This window comes from Ranitomeya variabilis, chromosome 5 (genome assembly GCF_051348905.1).
Source record: "Ranitomeya variabilis isolate aRanVar5 chromosome 5, aRanVar5.hap1, whole genome shotgun sequence".
Lineage (NCBI taxonomy): Eukaryota > Metazoa > Chordata > Amphibia > Anura > Dendrobatidae > Ranitomeya > Ranitomeya variabilis.
Genome location: NC_135236.1, coordinates 593,949,356 through 593,976,003, shown reverse-complemented (window position 1 = coordinate 593,976,003; position 26,648 = coordinate 593,949,356). Strand labels below are relative to the sequence as shown.

The window sequence follows — 26,648 nt, the reverse complement described above, 5'->3', positions numbered from 1 at the left end:
TTCGGAGGCGTGGGTTCAAATCCCGCTGCTGCTAGTATTATGAGGTTTTGAGAACCCTTTGATCTAATTCTGAGTATTTTGTATTTCCATGAGTGTGTGCATTTCTGTTTTGGAAAAGACAGTTGAAAGAATCATTGATTGTTCCTATTGTTTAGAGACTTACCTAAATTTTAACAGACTTGTGGGTTCAAATGCCACTAGTATGAGTTCTTTTAAACCTTTTTATCTTATTCTTATAATTATGCTAACATGCAAAATTAGCATATGCTTTAAACCCACTGCTGCCAGTATTATGAGATCTTGAAATGTTTTTGTACTTATTCTTATGATTTTGCTAACATGCAAATTAGCATGTGATTTAATCTTCTTTTGTATTTGCATGATTTTCCAGTTTTCAGTTCAGATAAAGACTGTTGAAAGAATCCTTGCTTTTTTCTAATGTTTAGAGACATGCCCATTCAAATCCCACTGCTGCCATTATTATGAGGTTTTGAGAACCCTTTGATCTAATTCTTATGATTTTGTATTTTCATGAGTGTGTTAATTTCTGTTTAGGAAAAGACAGTTGAAAGAATCATTGATTTTTCCTATTGTTAAGAGACTTACCCATATTCCAACAGACTTGTGAGTTCAAATCCCACTGCTGCCACTAGTATGAGTTCTTTTAAACCTTTTTATCTCATTCTTATAATTATGCTAACATGCAAAATTAGCATATGCTTTAATCTCACTGCTGCCAGTATTATGAGATCTTGAAATGTTTTTGTACTTATTCTTATGATTTTGCTAGCATGCAAATTAGCATGTGATATAATCTTCTTTTGTATTTGTATGATTTAGCAGTTTTCAGTTAAGATAAAGACCGTTGATAGAATCTTTGTTTTTGCCTAATGTTTAGAGACATGCCCATTTTCCAAAATGTACTAATTTTAAATGTTGTCAAATGTACTTCACTTTCTCTAAGGAAGCTTAATTAACCATGCTGTTTAAGGTAGCATGGCCGAGTGGTCTAAGGCGCTGGATGTAGGCTCTAGTCTCTATGGAGGCGTGGGTTCAAATCCCACTGCTGCCAACATATTGAGGTTTTGAAAATCTTTTCAGCTTATATTTATGATTTTGCTAATAGAAAAATTAGCATATTTTTGTATGAGTGCGTGCTTTGCTTTTTTGGAAAAGACAAAAGATAGAATCATTGCTTTTTCCTTTCTGTTTAGAGACCTATCCATTTTCCACAATGCACAAGTTTAAAATGTAGTCAGATACACTAAACTTACTCTCAGGAAGCTCTTTTAATGATGCATTAGGTAGCATGGCCGAGCGGTCTAAGGCGCTGGATTAAGGCTCCAGTCTCTTCGGAGGCGTGGGTTCAAATCCCACTGCTGCCAGTATTATGAGGTTTTGAGAACCCTTTGATCTAATTCTGAGGATTTTGTATTTCCATGAGTGTGTGCATTTCTGTTTTGGAAAAGACAGTTTTAGACTTTAGTTTAGAGACTTACCTAAATTTTAACAGACTTGTGGGTTCAAATGCCACTAGTATGAGTTATTTTAAACCTTTTTATCTTATTCTTATAATTATGCTAACATGCAAAATTAGCATATGCTTTAAACCCACTGCTGCCAGTATTATGAGATCTTGAAATGTTTTTGTACTTATTCTTATGATTTTGCTAACATGCAAATTAGCATGTGATTTAATCTTCTTTTGTATTTGCATGATTTTCCAGTTTTCAGTTCAGATAAAGACTGTTGAAAGAATCCTTGCTTTTTTCTAATGTTTAGAGACATGCCCATTCAAATCCCACTGCTGCCATTATTATGAGGTTTTGAGAACCCTTTGATCTAATTCTTATGATTTTGTATTTTCATGAGTGTGTTAATTTCTGTTTAGGAAAAGACAGTTGAAAGAATCATTGATTTTTCCTATTGTTAAGAGACTTACCCATATTCCAACAGACTTGTGAGTTCAAATCCCACTGCTGCCACTAGTATGAGTTCTTTTAAACCTTTTTATCTCATTCTTATAATTATGCTAACATGCAAAATTAGCATATGCTTTAATCTCACTGCTGCCAGTATTATGAGATCTTGAAATGTTTTTGTACTTATTCTTATGATTTTGCTAGCATGCAAATTAGCATGTGATATAATCTTCTTTTGTATTTGTATGATTTAGCAGTTTTCAGTTAAGATAAAGACCGTTGATAGAATCTTTGTTTTTGCCTAATGTTTAGAGACCTGCCCATTTTCCAAAATGTACTAATTTTAAATGTTGTCAAATGTACTTCACTTTCTCTAAGGAAGCTTAATTAACCATGCTGTTTAAGGTAGCATGGCCGAGTGGTCTAAGGCGCTGGATTTAGGCTCCAGTCTCTTTGGAGGCGTGGGTTCAAATCCCACTGCTGCCAACGTATTGAGGTTTTGAAAACCTTTTCAGCTTATATTTATGATTATGCTAATAGAAAAATTAGCATATTTTTGTATGAGTGCGTGCTTTGCTTTTTTGGAAAAGACAAAAGATAGAATCATTGCTTTTTCCTTTTTGTTTAGAGACCTATCCATTTTCCACAATGCACAAGTTTAAAATGTAGTCAGATACACTAAACTTACTCTCAGGAAGCTCTTTTAATGATGCATTAGGTAGCATGGCCGAGCGGTCTAAGGCGCTGGATTAAGGCTCCAGTCTCTTCGGAGGCGTGGGTTCAAATCCCACTGCTGCCAGTATTATGAGGTTTTGAGAACCCTTTGATCTAATTCTGAGGATTTTGTATTTCCATGAGTGTGTGCATTTCTGTTTTGGAAAAGACAGTTTTAGACTTTAGTTTAGAGACTTACCTAAATTTTAACAGACTTGTGGGTTCAAATGCCACTAGTATGAGTTCTTTTAAACCTTTTTATCTTATTCTTATAATTATGCTAACATGCAAAATTAGCATATGCTTTAAACCCACTGCTGCCAGTATTATGAGATCTTGAAATGTTTTTGTACTTATTCTTATGATTTTGCTAACATGCAAATTAGCATGTGATTTAATCTTCTTTTGTATTTGCATGATTTTCCAGTTTTCAGTTCAGATAAAGACTGTTGAAAGAATCCTTGCTTTTTTCTAATGTTTAGAGACATGCCCATTCAAATCCCACTGCTGCCATTATTATGAGGTTTTGAGAACCCTTTGATCTAATTCTTATGATTTTGTATTTTCATGAGTGTGTTAATTTCTGTTTAGGAAGAGACAGTTGAAAGAATCTTTGATTTTTCCTATTGTTAAGAGACTTACCCATATTCCAACAGACTTGTGAGTTCAAATCCCACTGCTGCCACTAGTATGAGTTCTTTTAAACCTTTTTATCTCATTCTTATAATTATGCTAACATGCAAAATTAGCATATGCTTTAATCTCACTGCTGCCAGTATAATGAGATCTTGAAATGTTTTTGTACTTATTCTTATGATTTTGCTAGCATGCAAATTAGCATGTGATATAATCTTCTTTTGTATTTGTATGATTTAGCAGTTTTCAGTTAAGATAAAGACCGTTGATAGAATCTTTATTTTTGCCTAATGTTTAGAGACATGCCCATTTTCCAAAATGTACTAATTTTAAATGTTGTCAAATGTACTTCACTTTCTCTAAGGAAGCTTAATTAACTATGCTGTTTAAGGTAGCATGGCCGAGTGGTCTAAGGCGCTGGATTTAGGCTTCAGTCTCTTTGGAGGCGTGGGTTCAAATCCCACTGCTGCCAACATATTGAGGTTTTGAAAACTTTTTCAGCTTATATTTATGATTTTGCTAATAGAAAAATTAGCATATTTTTGTATGAGTGCGTGCTTTGCTTTTTTGGAAAGACAAAAGATAGAATCATTGCTTTTTCCTTTTTGTTTAGAGACCTATCCATTTTCCACAATGCACAAGTTTAAAATGTAGTCAGATACACTAAACTTACTCTAAGGAAGCTCTTTTAATGATGCATTAGGTAGCATGGCCGAGCGGTCTAAGGCGCTGGATTAAGGCTCCAGTCTCTTCGGAGGCGTGGGTTCAAATCCCGCTGCTGCTAGTATTATGAGGTTTTGAGAACCCTTTGATCTAATTCTGAGTATTTTGTATTTCCATGAGTGTGTGCATTTCTGTTTTGGAAAAGACAGTTGAAAGAATCATTGATTGTTCCTATTGTTTAGAGACTTACCTAAATTTTAACAGACTTGTGGGTTCAAATGCCACTAGTATGAGTTCTTTTAAACCTTTTTATCTTATTCTTATAATTATGCTAACATGCAAAATTAGCATATGCTTTAAACCCACTGCTGCCAGTATTATGAGATCTTGAAATGTTTTTGTACTTATTCTTATGATTTTGCTAACATGCAAATTAGCATGTGATTTAATCTTCTTTTGTATTTGCATGATTTTCCAGTTTTCAGTTCAGATAAAGACTGTTGAAAGAATCCTTGCTTTTTTCTAATGTTTAGAGACATGCCCATTCAAATCCCACTGCTGCCATTATTATGAGGTTTTGAGAACCCTTTGATCTAATTCTTATGATTTTGTATTTTCATGAGTGTGTTAATTTCTGTTTAGGAAAAGACAGTTGAAAGAATCATTGATTTTTCCTATTGTTAAGAGACTTACCCATATTCCAACAGACTTGTGAGTTCAAATCCCACTGCTGCCACTAGTATGAGTTCTTTTAAACCTTTTTATCTCATTCTTATAATTATGCTAACATGCAAAATTAGCATATGCTTTAATCTCACTGCTGCCAGTATTATGAGATCTTGAAATGTTTTTGTACTTATTCTTATGATTTTGCTAGCATGCAAATTAGCATGTGATATAATCTTCTTTTGTATTTGTATGATTTAGCAGTTTTCAGTTAAGATAAAGACCGTTGATAGAATCTTTGTTTTTGCCTAATGTTTAGAGACCTGCCCATTTTCCAAAATGTACTAATTTTAAATGTTGTCAAATGTACTTCACTTTCTCTAAGGAAGCTTAATTAACCATGCTGTTTAAGGTAGCATGGCCGAGTGGTCTAAGGCGCTGGATTTAGGCTCCAGTCTCTTTGGAGGCGTGGGTTCAAATCCCACTGCTGCCAACATATTGAGGTTTTGAAAACCTTTTCAGCTTATATTTATGATTTTGCTAATAGAAAAATTAGCATATTTTTGTATGAGTGCGTGCTTTGCTTTTTTGGAAAAGACAAAAGATAGAATCATTGCTTTTTCCTTTTTGTTTAGAGACCTATCCATTTTCCACAATGCACAAGTTTAAAATGTAGTCAGATACACTAAACTTACTCTAAGGAAGCTCTTTTAATGATGCATTAGGTAGCATGGCCGAGCGGTCTAAGGCGCTGGATTAAGGCTCCAGTCTCTTCGGAGGCGTGGGTTCAAATCCCGCTGCTGCTAGTATTATGAGGTTTTGAGAACCCTTTGATCTAATTCTGAGTATTTTGTATTTCCTTGAGTGTGTGCATTTCTGTTTTGGAAAAGACAGTTGAAAGAATCATTGATTGTTCCAATTGTTTAGAGACTTACCTAAATTTTAACAGACTTGTGGGTTCAAATGCCACTAGTATGAGTTCTTTTAAACCTTTTTATCTTATTCTTATAATTATGCTAACATGCAAAATTAGCATATGCTTTAAACCCACTGCTGCCAGTATTATGAGATCTTGAAATGTTTTTGTACTTATTCTTATGATTTTGCTAACATGCAAATTAGCATGTGATTTAATCTTCTTTTGTATTTGCATGATTTTCCAGTTTTCAGTTCAGATAAAGACTGTTGAAAGAATCCTTGCTTTTTTCTAATGTTTAGAGACATGCCCATTCAAATCCCACTGCTGCCATTATTATGAGGTTTTGAGAACCCTTTGATCTAATTCTTATGATTTTGTATTTTCATGAGTGTGTTAATTTCTGTTTAGGAAAAGACAGTCGAAAGAATCATTGATTTTTCCTATTGTTAAGAGACTTACCCATATTCCAACAGACTTGTGAGTTCAAATCCCACTGCTGCCACTAGTATGAGTTCTTTTAAACCTTTTTATCTCATTCTTATAATTATGCTAACATGCAAAATTAGCATATGCTTTAATCTCACTGCTGCCAGTATTATGAGATCTTGAAATGTTTTTGTACTTATTCTTATGATTTTGCTAGCATGCAAATTAGCATGTGATATAATCTTCTTTTGTATTTGTATGATTTAGCAGTTTTCAGTTAAGATAAAGACCGTTGATAGAATCTTTGTTTTTGCCTAATGTTTAGAGACCTGCCCATTTTCCAAAATGTACTAATTTTAAATGTTGTCAAATGTACTTCACTTTCTCTAAGGAAGCTTAATTAACCATGCTGTTTAAGGTAGCATGGCCGAGTGGTCTAAGGCGCTGGATTTAGGCTCCAGTCTCTTTGGAGGCGTGGGTTCAAATCCCACTGCTGCCAACATATTGAGGTTTTGAAAACCTTTTCAGCTTATATTTATGATTTTGCTAATAGAAAAATTAGCATATTTTTGTATGAGTGCGTGCTTTGCTTTTTTGGAAAAGACAAAAGATAGAATCATTGCTTTTTCCTTTTTGTTTAGAGACCTATCCATTTTCCACAATGCACAAGTTTAAAATGTAGTCAGATACACTAAACTTACTCTCAGGAAGCTCTTTTAATGATGCATTAGGTAGCATGGCCGAGTGGTCTAAGGCGCTGGATTAAGGCTCCAGTCTCTTCGGAGGCGTGGGTTCAAATCCCACTGCTGCCAGTATTATGAGGTTTTGAGAACCCTTTGATCTAATTCTGAGGATTTTGTATTTCCATGAGTGTGTGCATTTCTGTTTTGGAAAAGACAGTTTTAGACTTTAGTTTAGAGACTTACCTAAATTTTAACAGACTTGTGGGTTCAAATGCCACTAGTATGAGTTCTTTTAAACCTTTTTATCTTATTCTTATAATTATGCTAACATGCAAAATTAGCATATGCTTTAAACCCACTGCTGCCAGTATTATGAGATCTTGAAATGTTTTTGTACTTATTCTTATGATTTTGCTAACATGCAAATTAGCATGTGATTTAATCTTCTTTTGTATTTGCATGATTTTCCAGTTTTCAGTTCAGATAAAGACTGTTGAAAGAATCCTTGCTTTTTTCTAATGTTTAGAGACATGCCCATTCAAATCCCACTGCTGCCATTATTATGAGGTTTTGAGAACCCTTTGATCTAATTCTTATGATTTTGTATTTTCATGAGTGTGTTAATTTCTGTTTAGGAAGAGACAATTGAAAGAATCTTTGATTTTTCCTATTGTTAAGAGACTTACCCATATTCCAACAGACTTGTGAGTTCAAATCCCACTGCTGCCACTAGTATGAGTTCTTTTAAACCTTTTTATCTCATTCTTATAATTATGCTAACATGCAAAATTAGCATATGCTTTAATCTCACTGCTGCCAGTATAATGAGATCTTGAAATGTTTTTGTACTTAATCTTATGATTTTGCTAGCATGCAAATTAGCATGTGATATAATCTTCTTTTGTATTTGTATGATTTAGCAGTTTTCAGTTAAGATAAAGACCGTTGATAGAATCTTTATTTTTGCCTAATGTTTAGAGACATGCCCATTTTCCAAAATGTACTAATTTTAAATGTTGTCAAATGTACTTCACTTTCTCTAAGGAAGCTTAATTAACTATGCTGTTTAAGGTAGCATGGCCGAGTGGTCTCTTTGGAGGCGTGGGTTCAAATCCCACTGCTGCCAACATATTGAGGTTTTGAAAACTTTTTCAGCTTATATTTATGATTTTGCTAATAGAAAAATTAGCATATTTTTGTATGAGTGCGTGCTTTGCTTTTTTGGAAAAGACAAAAGATAGAATCATTGCTTTTTCCTTTTTGTTTAGAGACCTATCCATTTTCCACAATGCACAAGTTTAAAATGTAGTCAGATACACTAAACTTACTCTAAGGAAGCTCTTTTAATGATGCATTAGGTAGCATGGCCGAGCGGTCTAAGGCGCTGGATTAAGGCTCCAGTCTCTTCGGAGGCGTGGGTTCAAATCCCGCTGCTGCTAGTATTATGAGGTTTTGAGAACCCTTTGATCTAATTCTGAGTATTTTGTATTTCCATGAGTGTGTGCATTTCTGTTTTGGAAAAGACAGTTGAAAGAATCATTGATTGTTCCTATTGTTTAGAGACTTACCTAAATTTTAACAGACTTGTGGGTTCAAATGCCACTAGTATGAGTTCTTTTAAACCTTTTTATCTTATTCTTATAATTATGCTAACATGCAAAATTAGCATATGCTTTAAACCCACTGCTGCCAGTATTATGAGATCTTGAAATGTTTTTGTACTTATTCTTATGATTTTGCTAACATGCAAATTAGCATGTGATTTAATCTTCTTTTGTATTTGCATGATTTTCCAGTTTTCAGTTCAGATAAAGACTGTTGAAAGAATCCTTGCTTTTTTCTAATGTTTAGAGACATGCCCATTCAAATCCCACTGCTGCCATTATTATGAGGTTTTGAGAACCCTTTGATCTAATTCTTATGATTTTGTATTTTCATGAGTGTGTTAATTTCTGTTTAGGAAGAGACAGTTGAAAGAATCTTTGATTTTTCCTATTGTTAAGAGACTTACCCATATTCCAACAGACTTGTGAGTTCAAATCCCACTGCTGCCACTAGTATGAGTTCTTTTAAACCTTTTTATCTCATTCTTATAATTATGCTAACATGCAAAATTAGCATATGCTTTAATCTCACTGCTGCCAGTGTAATGAGATCTTGAAATGTTTTTGTACTTATTCTTATGATTTTGCTAGCATGCAAATTAGCATGTGATATAATCTTCTTTTGTATTTGTATGATTTAGCAGTTTTCAGTTAAGATAAAGACCGTTGATAGAATCTTTATTTTTGCCTAATGTTTAGAGACATGCCCATTTTCCAAAATGTACTAATTTTAAATGTTGTCAAATGTACTTCACTTTCTCTAAGGAAGCTTAATTAACTATGCTGTTTAAGGTAGCATGGCCGAGTGGTCTAAGGCGCTGGATTTAGGCTTCAGTCTCTTTGGAGGCGTGGGTTCAAATCCCACTGCTGCCAACATATTGAGGTTTTGAAAACTTTTTCAGCTTATATTTATGATTTTGCTAATAGAAAAATTAGCATATTTTTGTATGAGTGCGTGCTTTGCTTTTTTGGAAAAGACAAAAGATAGAATCATTGCTTTTTCCTTTTTGTTTAGAGACCTATCCATTTTCCACAATGCACAAGTTTAAAATGTAGTCAGATACACTAAACTTACTCTAAGGAAGCTCTTTTAATGATGCATTAGGAAGCATGGCCGAGCGGTCTAAGGCGCTGGATTAAGGCTCCAGTCTCTTCGGAGGCGTGGGTTCAAATCCCGCTGCTGCTAGTATTATGAGGTTTTGAGAACCCTTTGATCTAATTCTGAGTATTTTGTATTTCCATGAGTGTGTGCATTTCTGTTTTGGAAAAGACAGTTGAAAGAATCATTGATTGTTCCTATTGTTTAGAGACTTACCTAAATTTTAACAGACTTGTGGGTTCAAATGCCACTAGTATGAGTTCTTTTAAACCTTTTTATCTTATTCTTATAATTATGCTAACATGCAAAATTAGCATATGCTTTAAACCCACTGCTGCCAGTATTATGAGATCTTGAAATGTTTTTGTACTTATTCTTATGATTTTGCTAACATGCAAATTAGCATGTGATTTAATCTTCTTTTGTATTTGCATGATTTTCCAGTTTTCAGTTCAGATAAAGACTGTTGAAAGAATCCTTGCTTTTTTCTAATGTTTAGAGACATGCCCATTCAAATCCCACTGCTGCCATTATTATGAGGTTTTGAGAACCCTTTGATCTAATTCTTATGATTTTGTATTTTCATGAGTGTGTTAATTTCTGTTTAGGAAGAGACAGTTGAAAGAATCTTTGATTTTTCCTATTGTTAAGAGACTTACCCATATTCCAACAGACTTGTGAGTTCAAATCCCACTGCTGCCACTAGTATGAGTTCTTTTAAACCTTTTTATCTCATTCTTATAATTATGCTAACATGCAAAATTAGCATATGCTTTAATCTCACTGCTGCCAGTATAATGAGATCTTGAAATGTTTTTGTACTTATTCTTATGATTTTGCTAGCATGCAAATTAGCATGTGATATAATCTTCTTTTGTATTTGTATGATTTAGCAGTTTTCAGTTAAGATAAAGACCGTTGATAGAATCTTTATTTTTGCCTAATGTTTAGAGACATGCCCATTTTCCAAAATGTACTAATTTTAAATGTTGTCAAATGTACTTCACTTTCTCTAAGGAAGCTTAATTAACTATGCTGTTTAAGGTAGCATGGCCGAGTGGTCTAAGGCGCTGGATTTAGGCTTCAGTCTCTTTGGAGGCGTGGGTTCAAATCCCACTGCTGCCAACATATTGAGGTTTTGAAAACTTTTTCAGCTTATATTTATGATTTTGCTAATAGAAAAATTAGCATATTTTTGTATGAGTGCGTGCTTTGCTTTTTTGGAAAGACAAAAGATAGAATCATTGCTTTTTCCTTTTTGTTTAGAGACCTATCCATTTTCCACAATGCACAAGTTTAAAATGTAGTCAGATACACTAAACTTACTCTAAGGAAGCTCTTTTAATGATGCATTAGGTAGCATGGCCGAGCGGTCTAAGGCGCTGGATTAAGGCTCCAGTCTCTTCGGAGGCGTGGGTTCAAATCCCGCTGCTGCTAGTATTATGAGGTTTTGAGAACCCTTTGATCTAATTCTGAGTATTTTGTATTTCCATGAGTGTGTGCATTTCTGTTTTGGAAAAGACAGTTGAAAGAATCATTGATTGTTCCTATTGTTTAGAGACTTACCTAAATTTTAACAGACTTGTGGGTTCAAATGCCACTAGTATGAGTTCTTTTAAACCTTTTTATCTTATTCTTATAATTATGCTAACATGCAAAATTAGCATATGCTTTAAACCCACTGCTGCCAGTATTATGAGATCTTGAAATGTTTTTGTACTTATTCTTATGATTTTGCTAACATGCAAATTAGCATGTGATTTAATCTTCTTTTGTATTTGCATGATTTTCCAGTTTTCAGTTCAGATAAAGACTGTTGAAAGAATCCTTGCTTTTTTCTAATGTTTAGAGACATGCCCATTCAAATCCCACTGCTGCCATTATTATGAGGTTTTGAGAACCCTTTGATCTAATTCTTATGATTTTGTATTTTCATGAGTGTGTTAATTTCTGTTTAGGAAAAGACAGTTGAAAGAATCATTGATTTTTCCTATTGTTAAGAGACTTACCCATATTCCAACAGACTTGTGAGTTCAAATCCCACTGCTGCCACTAGTATGAGTTCTTTTAAACCTTTTTATCTCATTCTTATAATTATGCTAACATGCAAAATTAGCATATGCTTTAATCTCACTGCTGCCAGTATTATGAGATCTTGAAATGTTTTTGTACTTATTCTTATGATTTTGCTAGCATGCAAATTAGCATGTGATATAATCTTCTTTTGTATTTGTATGATTTAGCAGTTTTCAGTTAAGATAAAGACCGTTGATAGAATCTTTGTTTTTGCCTAATGTTTAGAGACCTGCCCATTTTCCAAAATGTACTAATTTTAAATGTTGTCAAATGTACTTCACTTTCTCTAAGGAAGCTTAATTAACCATGCTGTTTAAGGTAGCATGGCCGAGTGGTCTAAGGCGCTGGATTTAGGCTCCAGTCTCTTTGGAGGCGTGGGTTCAAATCCCACTGCTGCCAACATATTGAGGTTTTGAAAACCTTTTCAGCTTATATTTATGATTTTGCTAATAGAAAAATTAGCATATTTTTGTATGAGTGCGTGCTTTGCTTTTTTGGAAAAGACAAAAGATAGAATCATTGCTTTTTCCTTTTTGTTTAGAGACCTATCCATTTTCCACAATGCACAAGTTTAAAATGTAGTCAGATACACTAAACTTACTCTAAGGAAGCTCTTTTAATGATGCATTAGGTAGCATGGCCGAGCGGTCTAAGGCGCTGGATTAAGGCTCCAGTCTCTTCGGAGGCGTGGGTTCAAATCCCGCTGCTGCTAGTATTATGAGGTTTTGAGAACCCTTTGATCTAATTCTGAGTATTTTGTATTTCCTTGAGTGTGTGCATTTCTGTTTTGGAAAAGACAGTTGAAAGAATCATTGATTGTTCCAATTGTTTAGAGACTTACCTAAATTTTAACAGACTTGTGGGTTCAAATGCCACTAGTATGAGTTCTTTTAAACCTTTTTATCTTATTCTTATAATTATGCTAACATGCAAAATTAGCATATGCTTTAAACCCACTGCTGCCAGTATTATGAGATCTTGAAATGTTTTTGTACTTATTCTTATGATTTTGCTAACATGCAAATTAGCATGTGATTTAATCTTCTTTTGTATTTGCATGATTTTCCAGTTTTCAGTTCAGATAAAGACTGTTGAAAGAATCCTTGCTTTTTTCTAATGTTTAGAGACATGCCCATTCAAATCCCACTGCTGCCATTATTATGAGGTTTTGAGAACCCTTTGATCTAATTCTTATGATTTTGTATTTTCATGAGTGTGTTAATTTCTGTTTAGGAAAAGACAGTCGAAAGAATCATTGATTTTTCCTATTGTTAAGAGACTTACCCATATTCCAACAGACTTGTGAGTTCAAATCCCACTGCTGCCACTAGTATGAGTTCTTTTAAACCTTTTTATCTCATTCTTATAATTATGCTAACATGCAAAATTAGCATATGCTTTAATCTCACTGCTGCCAGTATTATGAGATCTTGAAATGTTTTTGTACTTATTCTTATGATTTTGCTAGCATGCAAATTAGCATGTGATATAATCTTCTTTTGTATTTGTATGATTTAGCAGTTTTCAGTTAAGATAAAGACCGTTGATAGAATCTTTGTTTTTGCCTAATGTTTAGAGACCTGCCCATTTTCCAAAATGTACTAATTTTAAATGTTGTCAAATGTACTTCACTTTCTCTAAGGAAGCTTAATTAACCATGCTGTTTAAGGTAGCATGGCCGAGTGGTCTAAGGCGCTGGATTTAGGCTCCAGTCTCTTTGGAGGCGTGGGTTCAAATCCCACTGCTGCCAACATATTGAGGTTTTGAAAACCTTTTCAGCTTATATTTATGATTTTGCTAATAGAAAAATTAGCATATTTTTGTATGAGTGCGTGCTTTGCTTTTTTGGAAAAGACAAAAGATAGAATCATTGCTTTTTCCTTTTTGTTTAGAGACCTATCCATTTTCCACAATGCACAAGTTTAAAATGTAGTCAGATACACTAAACTTACTCTCAGGAAGCTCTTTTAATGATGCATTAGGTAGCATGGCCGAGTGGTCTAAGGCGCTGGATTAAGGCTCCAGTCTCTTCGGAGGCGTGGGTTCAAATCCCACTGCTGCCAGTATTATGAGGTTTTGAGAACCCTTTGATCTAATTCTGAGGATTTTGTATTTCCATGAGTGTGTGCATTTCTGTTTTGGAAAAGACAGTTTTAGACTTTAGTTTAGAGACTTACCTAAATTTTAACAGACTTGTGGGTTCAAATGCCACTAGTATGAGTTCTTTTAAACCTTTTTATCTTATTCTTATAATTATGCTAACATGCAAAATTAGCATATGCTTTAAACCCACTGCTGCCAGTATTATGAGATCTTGAAATGTTTTTGTACTTATTCTTATGATTTTGCTAACATGCAAATTAGCATGTGATTTAATCTTCTTTTGTATTTGCATGATTTTCCAGTTTTCAGTTCAGATAAAGACTGTTGAAAGAATCCTTGCTTTTTTCTAATGTTTAGAGACATGCCCATTCAAATCCCACTGCTGCCATTATTATGAGGTTTTGAGAACCCTTTGATCTAATTCTTATGATTTTGTATTTTCATGAGTGTGTTAATTTCTGTTTAGGAAGAGACAATTGAAAGAATCTTTGATTTTTCCTATTGTTAAGAGACTTACCCATATTCCAACAGACTTGTGAGTTCAAATCCCACTGCTGCCACTAGTATGAGTTCTTTTAAACCTTTTTATCTCATTCTTATAATTATGCTAACATGCAAAATTAGCATATGCTTTAATCTCACTGCTGCCAGTATAATGAGATCTTGAAATGTTTTTGTACTTAATCTTATGATTTTGCTAGCATGCAAATTAGCATGTGATATAATCTTCTTTTGTATTTGTATGATTTAGCAGTTTTCAGTTAAGATAAAGACCGTTGATAGAATCTTTATTTTTGCCTAATGTTTAGAGACATGCCCATTTTCCAAAATGTACTAATTTTAAATGTTGTCAAATGTACTTCACTTTCTCTAAGGAAGCTTAATTAACTATGCTGTTTAAGGTAGCATGGCCGAGTGGTCTCTTTGGAGGCGTGGGTTCAAATCCCACTGCTGCCAACATATTGAGGTTTTGAAAACTTTTTCAGCTTATATTTATGATTTTGCTAATAGAAAAATTAGCATATTTTTGTATGAGTGCGTGCTTTGCTTTTTTGGAAAAGACAAAAGATAGAATCATTGCTTTTTCCTTTTTGTTTAGAGACCTATCCATTTTCCACAATGCACAAGTTTAAAATGTAGTCAGATACACTAAACTTACTCTAAGGAAGCTCTTTTAATGATGCATTAGGTAGCATGGCCGAGCGGTCTAAGGCGCTGGATTAAGGCTCCAGTCTCTTCGGAGGCGTGGGTTCAAATCCCGCTGCTGCTAGTATTATGAGGTTTTGAGAACCCTTTGATCTAATTCTGAGTATTTTGTATTTCCATGAGTGTGTGCATTTCTGTTTTGGAAAAGACAGTTGAAAGAATCATTGATTGTTCCTATTGTTTAGAGACTTACCTAAATTTTAACAGACTTGTGGGTTCAAATGCCACTAGTATGAGTTCTTTTAAACCTTTTTATCTTATTCTTATAATTATGCTAACATGCAAAATTAGCATATGCTTTAAACCCACTGCTGCCAGTATTATGAGATCTTGAAATGTTTTTGTACTTATTCTTATGATTTTGCTAACATGCAAATTAGCATGTGATTTAATCTTCTTTTGTATTTGCATGATTTTCCAGTTTTCAGTTCAGATAAAGACTGTTGAAAGAATCCTTGCTTTTTTCTAATGTTTAGAGACATGCCCATTCAAATCCCACTGCTGCCATTATTATGAGGTTTTGAGAACCCTTTGATCTAATTCTTATGATTTTGTATTTTCATGAGTGTGTTAATTTCTGTTTAGGAAGAGACAGTTGAAAGAATCTTTGATTTTTCCTATTGTTAAGAGACTTACCCATATTCCAACAGACTTGTGAGTTCAAATCCCACTGCTGCCACTAGTATGAGTTCTTTTAAACCTTTTTATCTCATTCTTATAATTATGCTAACATGCAAAATTAGCATATGCTTTAATCTCACTGCTGCCAGTGTAATGAGATCTTGAAATGTTTTTGTACTTATTCTTATGATTTTGCTAGCATGCAAATTAGCATGTGATATAATCTTCTTTTGTATTTGTATGATTTAGCAGTTTTCAGTTAAGATAAAGACCGTTGATAGAATCTTTATTTTTGCCTAATGTTTAGAGACATGCCCATTTTCCAAAATGTACTAATTTTAAATGTTGTCAAATGTACTTCACTTTCTCTAAGGAAGCTTAATTAACTATGCTGTTTAAGGTAGCATGGCCGAGTGGTCTAAGGCGCTGGATTTAGGCTTCAGTCTCTTTGGAGGCGTGGGTTCAAATCCCACTGCTGCCAACATATTGAGGTTTTGAAAACTTTTTCAGCTTATATTTATGATTTTGCTAATAGAAAAATTAGCATATTTTTGTATGAGTGCGTGCTTTGCTTTTTTGGAAAAGACAAAAGATAGAATCATTGCTTTTTCCTTTTTGTTTAGAGACCTATCCATTTTCCACAATGCACAAGTTTAAAATGTAGTCAGATACACTAAACTTACTCTAAGGAAGCTCTTTTAATGATGCATTAGGAAGCATGGCCGAGCGGTCTAAGGCGCTGGATTAAGGCTCCAGTCTCTTCGGAGGCGTGGGTTCAAATCCCGCTGCTGCTAGTATTATGAGGTTTTGAGAACCCTTTGATCTAATTCTGAGTATTTTGTATTTCCATGAGTGTGTGCATTTCTGTTTTGGAAAAGACAGTTGAAAGAATCATTGATTGTTCCTATTGTTTAGAGACTTACCTAAATTTTAACAGACTTGTGGGTTCAAATGCCACTAGTATGAGTTCTTTTAAACCTTTTTATCTTATTCTTATAATTATGCTAACATGCAAAATTAGCATATGCTTTAAACCCACTGCTGCCAGTATTATGAGATCTTGAAATGTTTTTGTACTTATTCTTATGATTTTGCTAACATGCAAATTAGCATGTGATTTAATCTTCTTTTGTATTTGCATGATTTTCCAGTTTTCAGTTCAGATAAAGACTGTTGAAAGAATCCTTGCTTTTTTCTAATGTTTAGAGACATGCCCATTCAAATCCCACTGCTGCCATTATTATGAGGTTTTGAGAACCCTTTGATCTAATTCTTATGATTTTGTATTTTCATGAGTGTGTTAATTTCTGTTTAGGAAGAGACAGTTGAAAGAATCTTTGATTTTTCCTATTGTTAAGAGACTTACCCATATTCCAACAGACTTGTGAGTTCAAATCCCACTGCTGCCACTAGTATGAGTTCTTTTAAACCTTTTTATCTCATTCTTATAATTATGCTAACATGCAAAATTAGCATATGCTTTAATCTCACTGCTGCCAGTATAATGAGATCTTGAAATGTTTTTGTACTTATTCTTATGATTTTGCTAGCATGCAAATTAGCATGTGATATAATCTTCTTTTGTATTTGTATGATTTAGCAGTTTTCAGTTAAGATAAAGACCGTTGATAGAATCTTTATTTTTGCCTAATGTTTAGAGACATGCCCATTTTCCAAAATGTACTAATTTTAAATGTTGTCAAATGTACTTCACTTTCTCTAAGGAAGCTTAATTAACTATGCTGTTTAAGGTAGCATGGCCGAGTGGTCTAAGGCGCTGGATTTAGGCTTCAGTCTCTTTGGAGGCGTGGGTTCAAATCCCACTGCTGCCAACATATTGAGGTTTTGAAAACTTTTTCAGCTTATATTTATGATTTTGCTAATAGAAAAATTAGCATATTTTTGTATGAGTGCGTGCTTTGCTTTTTTGGAAAAGACAAAAGATAGAATCATTGCTTTTTCCTTTTTGTTTAGAGACCTATCCATTTTCCACAATGCACAAGTTTAAAATGTAGTCAGATACACTAAACTTACTCTAAGGAAGCTCTTTTAATGATGCATTAGGTAGCATGGCCGAGCGGTCTAAGGCGCTGGATTAAGGCTCCAGTCTCTTCGGAGGCGTGGGTTCAAATCCCGCTGCTGCTAGTATTATGAGGTTTTGAGAACCCTTTGATCTAATTCTGAGTATTTTGTATTTCCATGAGTGTGTGCATTTCTGTTTTGGAAAAGACAGTTGAAAGAATCATTGATTGTTCCTATTGTTTAGAGACTTACCTAAATTTTAACAGACTTGTGGGTTCAAATGCCACTAGTATGAGTTCTTTTAAACCTTTTTATCTTATTCTTATAATTATGCTAACATGCAAAATTAGCATATGCTTTAAACCCACTGCTGCCAGTATTATGAGATCTTGAAATGTTTTTGTACTTATTCTTATGATTTTGCTAACATGCAAATTAGCATGTGATTTAATCTTCTTTTGTATTTGCATGATTTTCCAGTTTTCAGTTCAGATAAAGACTGTTGAAAGAATCCTTGCTTTTTTCTAATGTTTAGAGACATGCCCATTCAAATCCCACTGCTGCCATTATTATGAGGTTTTGAGAACCCTTTGATCTAATTCTTATGATTTTGTATTTTCATGAGTGTGTTAATTTCTGTTTAGGAAAAGACAGTTGAAAGAATCATTGATTTTTCCTATTGTTAAGAGACTTACCCATATTCCAACAGACTTGTGAGTTCAAATCCCACTGCTGCCACTAGTATGAGTTCTTTTAAACCTTTTTATCTCATTCTTATAATTATGCTAACATGCAAAATTAGCATATGCTTTAATCTCACTGCTGCCAGTATTATGAGATCTTGAAATGTTTTTGTACTTATTCTTATGATTTTGCTAGCATGCAAATTAGCATGTGATATAATCTTCTTTTGTATTTGTATGATTTAGCAGTTTTCAGTTAAGATAAAGACCGTTGATAGAATCTTTGTTTTTGCCTAATGTTTAGAGACCTGCCCATTTTCCAAAATGTACTAATTTTAAATGTTGTCAAATGTACTTCACTTTCTCTAAGGAAGCTTAATTAACCATGCTGTTTAAGGTAGCATGGCCGAGTGGTCTAAGGCGCTGGATTTAGGCTCCAGTCTCTTTGGAGGCGTGGGTTCAAATCCCACTGCTGCCAACATATTGAGGTTTTGAAAACCTTTTCAGCTTATATTTATGATTTTGCTAATAGAAAAATTAGCATATTTTTGTATGAGTGCGTGCTTTGCTTTTTTGGAAAAGACAAAAGATAGAATCATTGCTTTTTCCTATTTGTTTAGAGACCTATCCATTTTCCACAATGCACAAGTTTAAAATGTAGTCAGATACACTAAACTTACTCTAAGGAAGCTCTTTTAATGATGCATTAGGTAGCATGGCCGAGCGGTCTAAGGCGCTGGATTAAGGCTCCAGTCTCTTCGGAGGCGTGGGTTCAAATCCCGCTGCTGCTAGTATTATGAGGTTTTGAGAACCCTTTGATCTAATTCTGAGTATTTTGTATTTCCTTGAGTGTGTGCATTTCTGTTTTGGAAAAGACAGTTGAAAGAATCATTGATTGTTCCAATTGTTTAGAGACTTACCTAAATTTTAACAGACTTGTGGGTTCAAATGCCACTAGTATGAGTTCTTTTAAACCTTTTTATCTTATTCTTATAATTATGCTAACATGCAAAATTAGCATATGCTTTAAACCCACTGCTGCCAGTATTATGAGATCTTGAAATGTTTTTGTACTTATTCTTATGATTTTGCTAACATGCAAATTAGCATGTGATTTAATCTTCTTTTGTATTTGCATGATTTTCCAGTTTTCAGTTCAGATAAAGACTGTTGAAAGAATCCTTGCTTTTTTCTAATGTTTAGAGACATGCCCATTCAAATCCCACTGCTGCCATTATTATGAGGTTTTGAGAACCCTTTGATCTAATTCTTATGATTTTGTATTTTCATGAGTGTGTTAATTTCTGTTTAGGAAGAGACAGTTGAAAGAATCTTTGATTTTTCCTATTGTTAAGAGACTTACCCATATTCCAACAGACTTGTGAGTTCAAATCCCACTGCTGCCACTAGTATGAGTTCTTTTAAACCTTTTTATCTCATTCTTATAATTATGCTAACATGCAAAATTAGCTTATGCTTTAATCTCACTGCTGCCAGTATTATGAGATCTTGAAATGTTTTTGTACTTATTCTTATGATTTTGCTAGCATGCAAATTAGCATGTGATATAATCTTCTTTTGTATTTGTATGATTTAGCAGTTTTCAGTTAAGATAAAGACAGTTGATAGAATCTTTGTTTTTGCCTAATGTTTAGAGACATGCCCATTTTCCAAAATGTACTAATTTTAAATGTTGTCAAATGTACTTCACTTTCTCTAAGGAAGCTTAATTGATCTTGCTGTTTAAGGTAGCATGGCCGAGTGGTCTAAGGCGCTGGATTTAGGCTCCAGTCTCTTTGGAGGTGTGGGTTCAAATCCCACTGCTGCCAACATACTGAGGTTTTGAAAACCTTTTCAGCTTATATTTATGATTTTGCTAACAGAAAAATTAGCATATTTTTGTATGAGTGCGTGCTTTGCTTTTTTTGGAAAAGACAAAAGATAGAATTATTGCTTTTTCCTTTTTGTTTAGAGACCTATCCATTTTCCACAATGTACAAGTTTAAAATGTAGTCAGATACACTAAACTTACTCTAAGGAAGCTCTTTTAATGATGCAGTAGGTAGCATGGCCGAGCGGTGTAAGGCGCTGGATTAAGGCTCCAGTCTCTTCGGAGGCGTTGGTTCAAATCCCACTGCTGCCAGTATTATGAGGTTTTGAGAACCCTTTGATCTAATTCTGCGGATTTTGTATTTCCATGAGTGTTTGCATTTCTGTTTTGGAAAAGACAGTTTTAGGGTACGTTCACACAGGACTTTTTTGCTGCTTTTTTATGCTAATTTTCAGCTGCTTTTTACAGTACTAGTAAAGCCTATGAGATTTCAGAAATCTCATGCACACACGTTGGTTTTTTGTTTGATCAGTTTTTTCTGCTTTGCTGCTTTTTTTGGACATAGGGCATGTCACTTCTTTCAGCGTTTTTGCTGCGTTTTTGCAGCGTTTTTTCACCCATTGACTTGAATGGGTGATGAAAAAAACGCTGCAAAAACGCTGAAAAAACGCATGTAGCATTATTTGCTGCGTTTTTTGTGCAGAAAATCATGGCCAGCAGGAAGGGATCTCACAGCCAAGAGCTGAGGGGTGTGGTTAGTGAGGTGTGAAGAGCCATTGTGAGCCATTGTGAGGTGTGAAGAGCCATTGTGAGGCGTCCTGTTTGTGATCTATTGTGAGGGAGTTCCTGGTAGTGAGGTGTGAAGAGCCATTGTGAGCCATTGTGAGGTGTGAAGAGCCATTGTGAGGTGTCCTGATTGTGATCTATTGTGAGGGAGTTCCTGGTAGTGAGGTGTGAAGAGCCATTGTGAGCCATTGTGAGGTGTGAAGAGCCATTGTGAGGTGTCCTGATTGTGATCTATTGTGAGGGAGTTCCTGGTAGTAAGGTGTGAAGAGCCATTGTGAGGTGTCCTAGCAGCTGAAAATTGGCATAAAAAAGCAGCAAAAATCTGCAGCAAAAATCTGCAGCAAAAAAGTCCTGTGTGAACAAACCCAAAAAACGCACCAAAAACGCACCAAAAAAACGCACCTAAATTAGCATAAAAAAAAGCAGCAAAAAAAAGCAGCAAAAAAGTCCTGTGTGAACGTACCCTTAGACTTTAGTTTAGAGACTTACCTAAATTTTAACAGACTTGTGGGTTCAAATGCCACTAGTATGAGTTCTTTTAAACCTTTTTATCTTATTCTTATAATTATGCTAAAATGCAAAATTAGCATATGCTTTAAACCCACTGCTGCCAGTATTATGAGTTCTTGAAATGTTTTTGTACTTATTCTTATGATTTTGCTAACATGCAAATTAGCATGTGATTTAATCTTCTTTTGTATTTGCATAATTTTCCAGTTTTCAGTTCAGATAAAGACTGTTGAAAGAATCCTTGCTTTTTTCTAATGTTTAGAGACATGCCCATTCAAATCCCACTGCTGCCATTATTATGAGGTTTTGAGAACCCTTTGATCTAATTCTTATGATTTTGTATTTTCATGAGTGTGTTAATTTCTGTTTAGGAAAAGACAGTTGAAAGAATCATTGATTTTTCCTATTGTTAAGAGACTTACCCATATTCCAACAGACTTGTGAGTTCAAATCCCACTGCTGCCACTAGTATGAGTTCTTTTAAACCTTTTTATCTCATTCTTATAATTATGCTAACATGCAAAATTAGCTTATGCTTTAATCTCACTGCTGCCAGTATTATGAGATCTTGAAATGTTTTTGTACTTATTCTTATGATTTTGCTAGCATGCAAATTAGCATGTGATATAATCTTCTTTTGTATTTGTATGATTTAGCAGTTTTCAGTTAAGATAAAGACAGTTGATAGAATCTTTGTTTTTGCCTAATGTTTAGAGACATGCCCATTTTCCAAAATGTACTAATTTTAAATGTTGTCAAATGTACTTCACTTTCTCTAAGGAAGCTTAGTTGATCATGCTGTTTAAGGTAGCATGGCCGAGTGGTCTAAGGCGCTGGATTTAGGCTCCAGTCTCTTTGGAGGTGTGGGTTCAAATCCCACTGCTGCCAACATACTGAGGTTTTGAAAACCTTTTCAGCTTATATTTATGATTTTGCTAACAGAAAAATTAGCAAATTTTTGTATGAGTGCGTGCTTTGCTTTTTTTGGAAAAGACAAAAGATAGAATCATTGCTTTTTCCTTTTTGTTTAGAGACCTATCCATTTTCCACAATGCACAAGTTTAAAATGTAGTCAGATACACTAAACTTACTCTAAGGAAGCTCTTTTAATGATGCAGTAGGTAGCATGGCCGAGCGGTGTAAGGCGCTGGATTAAGGCTCCAGTCTTTTCGGAGGCGTGGGTTCAAATCCCACTGCTGCCAGTATTATGAGGTTTTGAGAACCCTTTGATCTAATTCTGAGGATTTTGTATTTCCATGAGTGTTTGCATTTCTGTTTTGGAAAAGACAGTTTTAGGGTACGTTCACACAGGACTCTTTTGCTGCTTTTTTTATGCTAATTTTCAGCTGCTTTTTACAGTACCAGTAAAGCCTATGAGATTTCAGAAATCTCATGCACACACGTTGGTTTTTTGTTTGATCAGTTTTTTCTGCTTTGCTGCTTTTTTTGGACATAGGGCATGTCACTTCTTTCAGCGTTTTTGCTGCGTTTTTGCAGCGTTTTTTCACCCATTGACTTGAATGGGTGATGAAAAAAACGCTGCAAAAACGCTGAAAAAACGCATGTAGCATTATTTGCTGCGTTTTTTGTGCAGAAAATCATGGCCAGCAGGAAGGGATCTCACAGCCAAGAGCTTAGGGGTGTGGTTAGTGAGGTGTGAAGAGCCATTGTGAGCCATTGTGAGGTGTGAAGAGCCATTGTGAGGCGTCCTGTTTGTGATCTATTGTGAGGGAGTTCCTGGTAGTGAGGTGTGAAGAGCCATTGTGAGCCATTGTGAGGTGTGAAGAGCCATTGTGAGGTGTCCTGATTGTGATCTATTGTGAGGGAGTTCCTGGTAGTGAGGTGTGAAGAGCCATTGTGAGCCATTGTGAGGTGTGAAGAGCCATTGTGAGGTGTCCTGATTGTGATCTATTGTGAGGGAGTTCCTAGTAGTAAGGTGTGAAGAGCCATTGTGAGGTGTCCTAGCAGCTGAAAATTGGCATAAAAAAGCAGCAAAAATCTGCAGCAAAAATCTGCAGCAAAAAAGTCCTGTGTGAACAAACCCAAAAAACGCACCAAAAAAACGCACCTAAATTAGCATAAAAAAAGCAGCAAAAAAAAGCAGCAAAAAAGTCCTGTGTGAACGTACCCTTAGACTTTAGTTTAGAGACTTACCTAAATTTTAACAGACTTGTGGGTTCAAATGCCACTAGTATGAGTTCTTTTAAACCTTTTTATCTTATTCTTATAATTATGCTAACATGCAAAATTAGCATATGCTTTAAACCCACTGCTGCCAGTATTATGAGTTCTTGAAATGTTTTTGTACTTATTCTTATGATTTTGCTAACATGCAAATTAGCATGTGATTTAATCTTCTTTTGTATTTGCATGATTTTCCAGTTTTCAGTTCAGATAAAGACTGTTGAAAGAATCCTTGCTTTTTTCTAATGTTTAGAGACATGCCCCTTCAAATCCCACTGCTGCCATTATTATGAGGTTTTGAGAACCCTTTGATCTAATTCTTATGATTTTGTATTTTCATGAGTGTGTTAATTTCTGTTTAGGAAAAGACAGTTGAAAGAATCATTGATTTTTCCTATTGTTAAGAGACTTACCCATATTCCAACAGACTTGTGAGTTCAAATCCCACTGCTGCCACTAGTATGAGTTCTTTTAAACCTTTTTATCTCATTCTTATAATTATGCTAACATGCAAAATTAGCTTATGCTTTAATCTCACTGCTGCCAGTATTATGAGATCTTGAAATGTTTTTGTACTTATTGTTATGATTTTGCTAGCATGCAAATTAGCATGTGATATAATCTTCTTTTGTATTTGTATGATTTAGCAGTTTTCAGTTAAGATAAAGACAGTTGATAGAATCTTTGTTTTTGCCTAATGTTTAGAGACATGCCCATTTTCCAAAATGTACTAATTTTAAATGTTGTCAAATGTACTTCACTTTCTCTAAGGAAGCTTAATTGATCATGCTGTTTAAGGTAGCATGGCCGAGTGGTCTAAGGCGCTGGATTTAGGCTCCAGTCTCTTTGGAGGTGTGGGTTCAAATCCCACTGCTGCCAACATACTGAGGTTTTGAAAACCTTTTCAGCTTATATTTATTATTTTGCTAACAGAAAAATTAGCATATTTTTGTATGAGTGCGTGCTTTGCTTTTTTTGGAAAAGACAAAAGATAGAATCATTGCTTTTTCCTTTTTGTTTAGAGACCTATCCATTTTCCACAATGCACAAGTTTAAAATGTAGTCAGATACACTAAACTTACTCTAAGGAAGCTCTTTTAATGATGCAGTAGGTAGCATGGCTGAGCGGTGTAAGGCGCTGGATTAAGGCTCCAGTCTCTTCGGAGGCATGGGTTCAAATCCCACTGCTGCCAGTATTATGAGGTTTTGAGAACCCTTTGATCTAATTCTGAGGATTTTGTATTTCCATGAGTGTTTGCATTTCTGTTTTGGAAAAGACAGTTTTAGGGTACGTTCACACAGGACTTTTTTGCTGCTTTTTTATGCTAATTTTCAGCTGCTTTTTACAGTACCAGTAAAGCCTATGAGATTTCAGAAATCTCATGCACACACGTTGGTTTTTTGTTTGATCAGTTTTTTCTGCTTTGCTGCTTTTTTTGGACATAGGGCATGTCACTTCTTTCAGCGTTTTTGCTGCGTTTTTGCAGCGTTTTTTCACCCATTGACTTGAATGGGTGATGAAAAAAACGCTGCAAAAACGCTGAAAAAACGCATGTAGCATTATTTGCTGCGTTTTTTGTGCAGAAAATCATGGCCAGCAGGAAGGGATCTCACAGCCAAGAGCTTAGGGGTGTGGTTAGTGAGGTGTGAAGAGCCATTGTGAGCCATTGTGAGGTGTGAAGAGCCATTGTGAGGCGTCCTGTTTGTGATCTATTGTGAGGGAGTTCCTGGTAGTGAGGTGTGAAGAGCCATTGTGAGCCATTGTGAGGTGTGAAGAGCCATTGTGAGGTGTCCTGATTGTGATCTATTGTGAGGGAGTTCCTGGTAGTGAGGTGTGAAGAGCCATTGTGAGCCATTGTGAGGTGTGAAGAGCCATTGTGAGGTGTCCTGATTGTGATCTATTGTGAGGGAGTTCCTGGTAGTAAGGTGTGAAGAGCCATTGTGAGGTGTCCTAGCAGCTGAAAATTGGCATAAAAAAGCAGCAAAAATCTGCAGCAAAAATCTGCAGCAAAAAAGTCCTGTGTGAACAAACCCAAAAAACGCACCAAAAACGCACCAAAAAAACGCACCTAAATTAGCAAAAAAAAGCAGCAAAAAAGTCCTGTGTGAACGTACCCTTAGACTTTAGTTTAGAGACTTACCTAAATTTTAACAGACTTGTGGGTTCAAATGCCACTAGTATGAGTTCTTTTAAACCTTTTTATCTTATTCTTATAATTATGCTAACATGCAAAATTAGCATATGCTTTAAACCCACTGCTGCCAGTATTATGAGTTCTTGAAATGTTTTTGTACTTATTCTTATGATTTTGCTAACATGCAAATTAGCATGTGATTTAATCTTCTTTTGTATTTGCATGATTTTCCAGTTTTCAGTTCAGATAAAGACTGTTGAAAGAATCCTTGCTTTTTTCTAATGTTTAGAGACATGCCCTTTCAAATCCCACTGCTGCCATTATTATGAGGTTTTGAGAACCCTTTGATCTAATTCTTATGATTTTGTATTTTCATGAGTGTGTGAATTTCTGTTTAGGAAAAGACAGTTGAAAGAATCATTGATTTTTCCTATTGTTAAGAGACTTACCCATATTCCAACAGACTTGTGAGTTCAATTCCCACTGCTGCCACTAGTATGAGTTCTTTTAAACCTTTTTATCTCATTCTTATAATTATGCTAACATACAAAATTAGCTTATGCTTTAATCTCACTGCTGCCAGTATTATGAGATCTTGAAATGTTTTTGTACTTATTCTTATGATTTTGCTAGCATGCAAATTAGCATGTGATATAATCTTCTTTTGTATTTGTATGATTTAGCAGTTTTCAGTTAAGATAAAGACAGTTGATAGAATCTTTGTTTTTGCCTAATGTTTAGAGACATGCCCATTTTCCAAAATGTACTAATTTTAAATGTTGTCAAATGTACTTCACTTTCTCTAAGGAAGCTTAATTGATCATGCTGTTTAAGGTAGCATGGCCGAGTGGTCTAAGGTGCTGGATTTAGGCTCCAGTCTCTTTGGAGGTGTGGGTTCAAATCCCACTGCTGCCAACATACTGAGGTTTTGAAAACCTTTTCAGCTTATATTTATGATTTTGCTAACAGAAAAATTAGCATATTTTTGTATGAGTGCGTGCTTTGCTTTTTTTGGAAAAGACAAAAGATAGAATCATTGCTTTTTCCTTTTTGTTTAGAGACCTATCCATTTTCCACAATGCACAAGTTTAAAATGTAGTCAGATACACTAAACTTACTCTAAGGAAGCTCTTTTAGTGATGCAGTAGGTAGCATGGCC

The 26,648-nt window shown here is 34.8% G+C and overlaps 11 non-coding genes across 11 annotated transcripts; all 11 read left to right on the top strand.

The window, feature by feature from the left end:
- The first annotated feature begins 2,326 nt into the window (after positions 1-2,326).
- Positions 2,327-2,408, top strand: TRNAL-UAG (transfer RNA leucine (anticodon UAG)). The gene has a single exon. It is a non-coding gene; the product is annotated as a tRNA-Leu (tRNA).
- A 2,604-nt stretch (positions 2,409-5,012) lies between these two features.
- TRNAL-UAG (transfer RNA leucine (anticodon UAG)) lies at positions 5,013-5,094 on the top strand. The gene has a single exon. It is a non-coding gene; the product is annotated as a tRNA-Leu (tRNA).
- A 1,269-nt stretch (positions 5,095-6,363) lies between these two features.
- Positions 6,364-6,445, top strand: TRNAL-UAG (transfer RNA leucine (anticodon UAG)). The gene has a single exon. It is a non-coding gene; the product is annotated as a tRNA-Leu (tRNA).
- Positions 6,446-6,676: 231 nt separating this feature from the next.
- TRNAL-AAG (transfer RNA leucine (anticodon AAG)) lies at positions 6,677-6,758 on the top strand. The gene has a single exon. It is a non-coding gene; the product is annotated as a tRNA-Leu (tRNA).
- A 4,967-nt stretch (positions 6,759-11,725) lies between these two features.
- TRNAL-UAG (transfer RNA leucine (anticodon UAG)) lies at positions 11,726-11,807 on the top strand. Its single transcript has one exon. It is a non-coding gene; the product is annotated as a tRNA-Leu (tRNA).
- Positions 11,808-13,076: 1,269 nt separating this feature from the next.
- TRNAL-UAG (transfer RNA leucine (anticodon UAG)) lies at positions 13,077-13,158 on the top strand. Its single transcript has one exon. It is a non-coding gene; the product is annotated as a tRNA-Leu (tRNA).
- Positions 13,159-13,389: 231 nt separating this feature from the next.
- TRNAL-AAG (transfer RNA leucine (anticodon AAG)) lies at positions 13,390-13,471 on the top strand. Its single transcript has one exon. It is a non-coding gene; the product is annotated as a tRNA-Leu (tRNA).
- Positions 13,472-18,439: 4,968 nt separating this feature from the next.
- Positions 18,440-18,521, top strand: TRNAL-UAG (transfer RNA leucine (anticodon UAG)). Its single transcript has one exon. It is a non-coding gene; the product is annotated as a tRNA-Leu (tRNA).
- A 1,269-nt stretch (positions 18,522-19,790) lies between these two features.
- TRNAL-UAG (transfer RNA leucine (anticodon UAG)) lies at positions 19,791-19,872 on the top strand. Its single transcript has one exon. It is a non-coding gene; the product is annotated as a tRNA-Leu (tRNA).
- A 2,104-nt stretch (positions 19,873-21,976) lies between these two features.
- On the top strand, positions 21,977-22,058 carry TRNAL-UAG (transfer RNA leucine (anticodon UAG)). The gene has a single exon. It is a non-coding gene; the product is annotated as a tRNA-Leu (tRNA).
- A 2,093-nt stretch (positions 22,059-24,151) lies between these two features.
- Positions 24,152-24,233, top strand: TRNAL-UAG (transfer RNA leucine (anticodon UAG)). The gene has a single exon. It is a non-coding gene; the product is annotated as a tRNA-Leu (tRNA).
- The last annotated feature ends 2,415 nt before the right edge of the window (positions 24,234-26,648 follow it).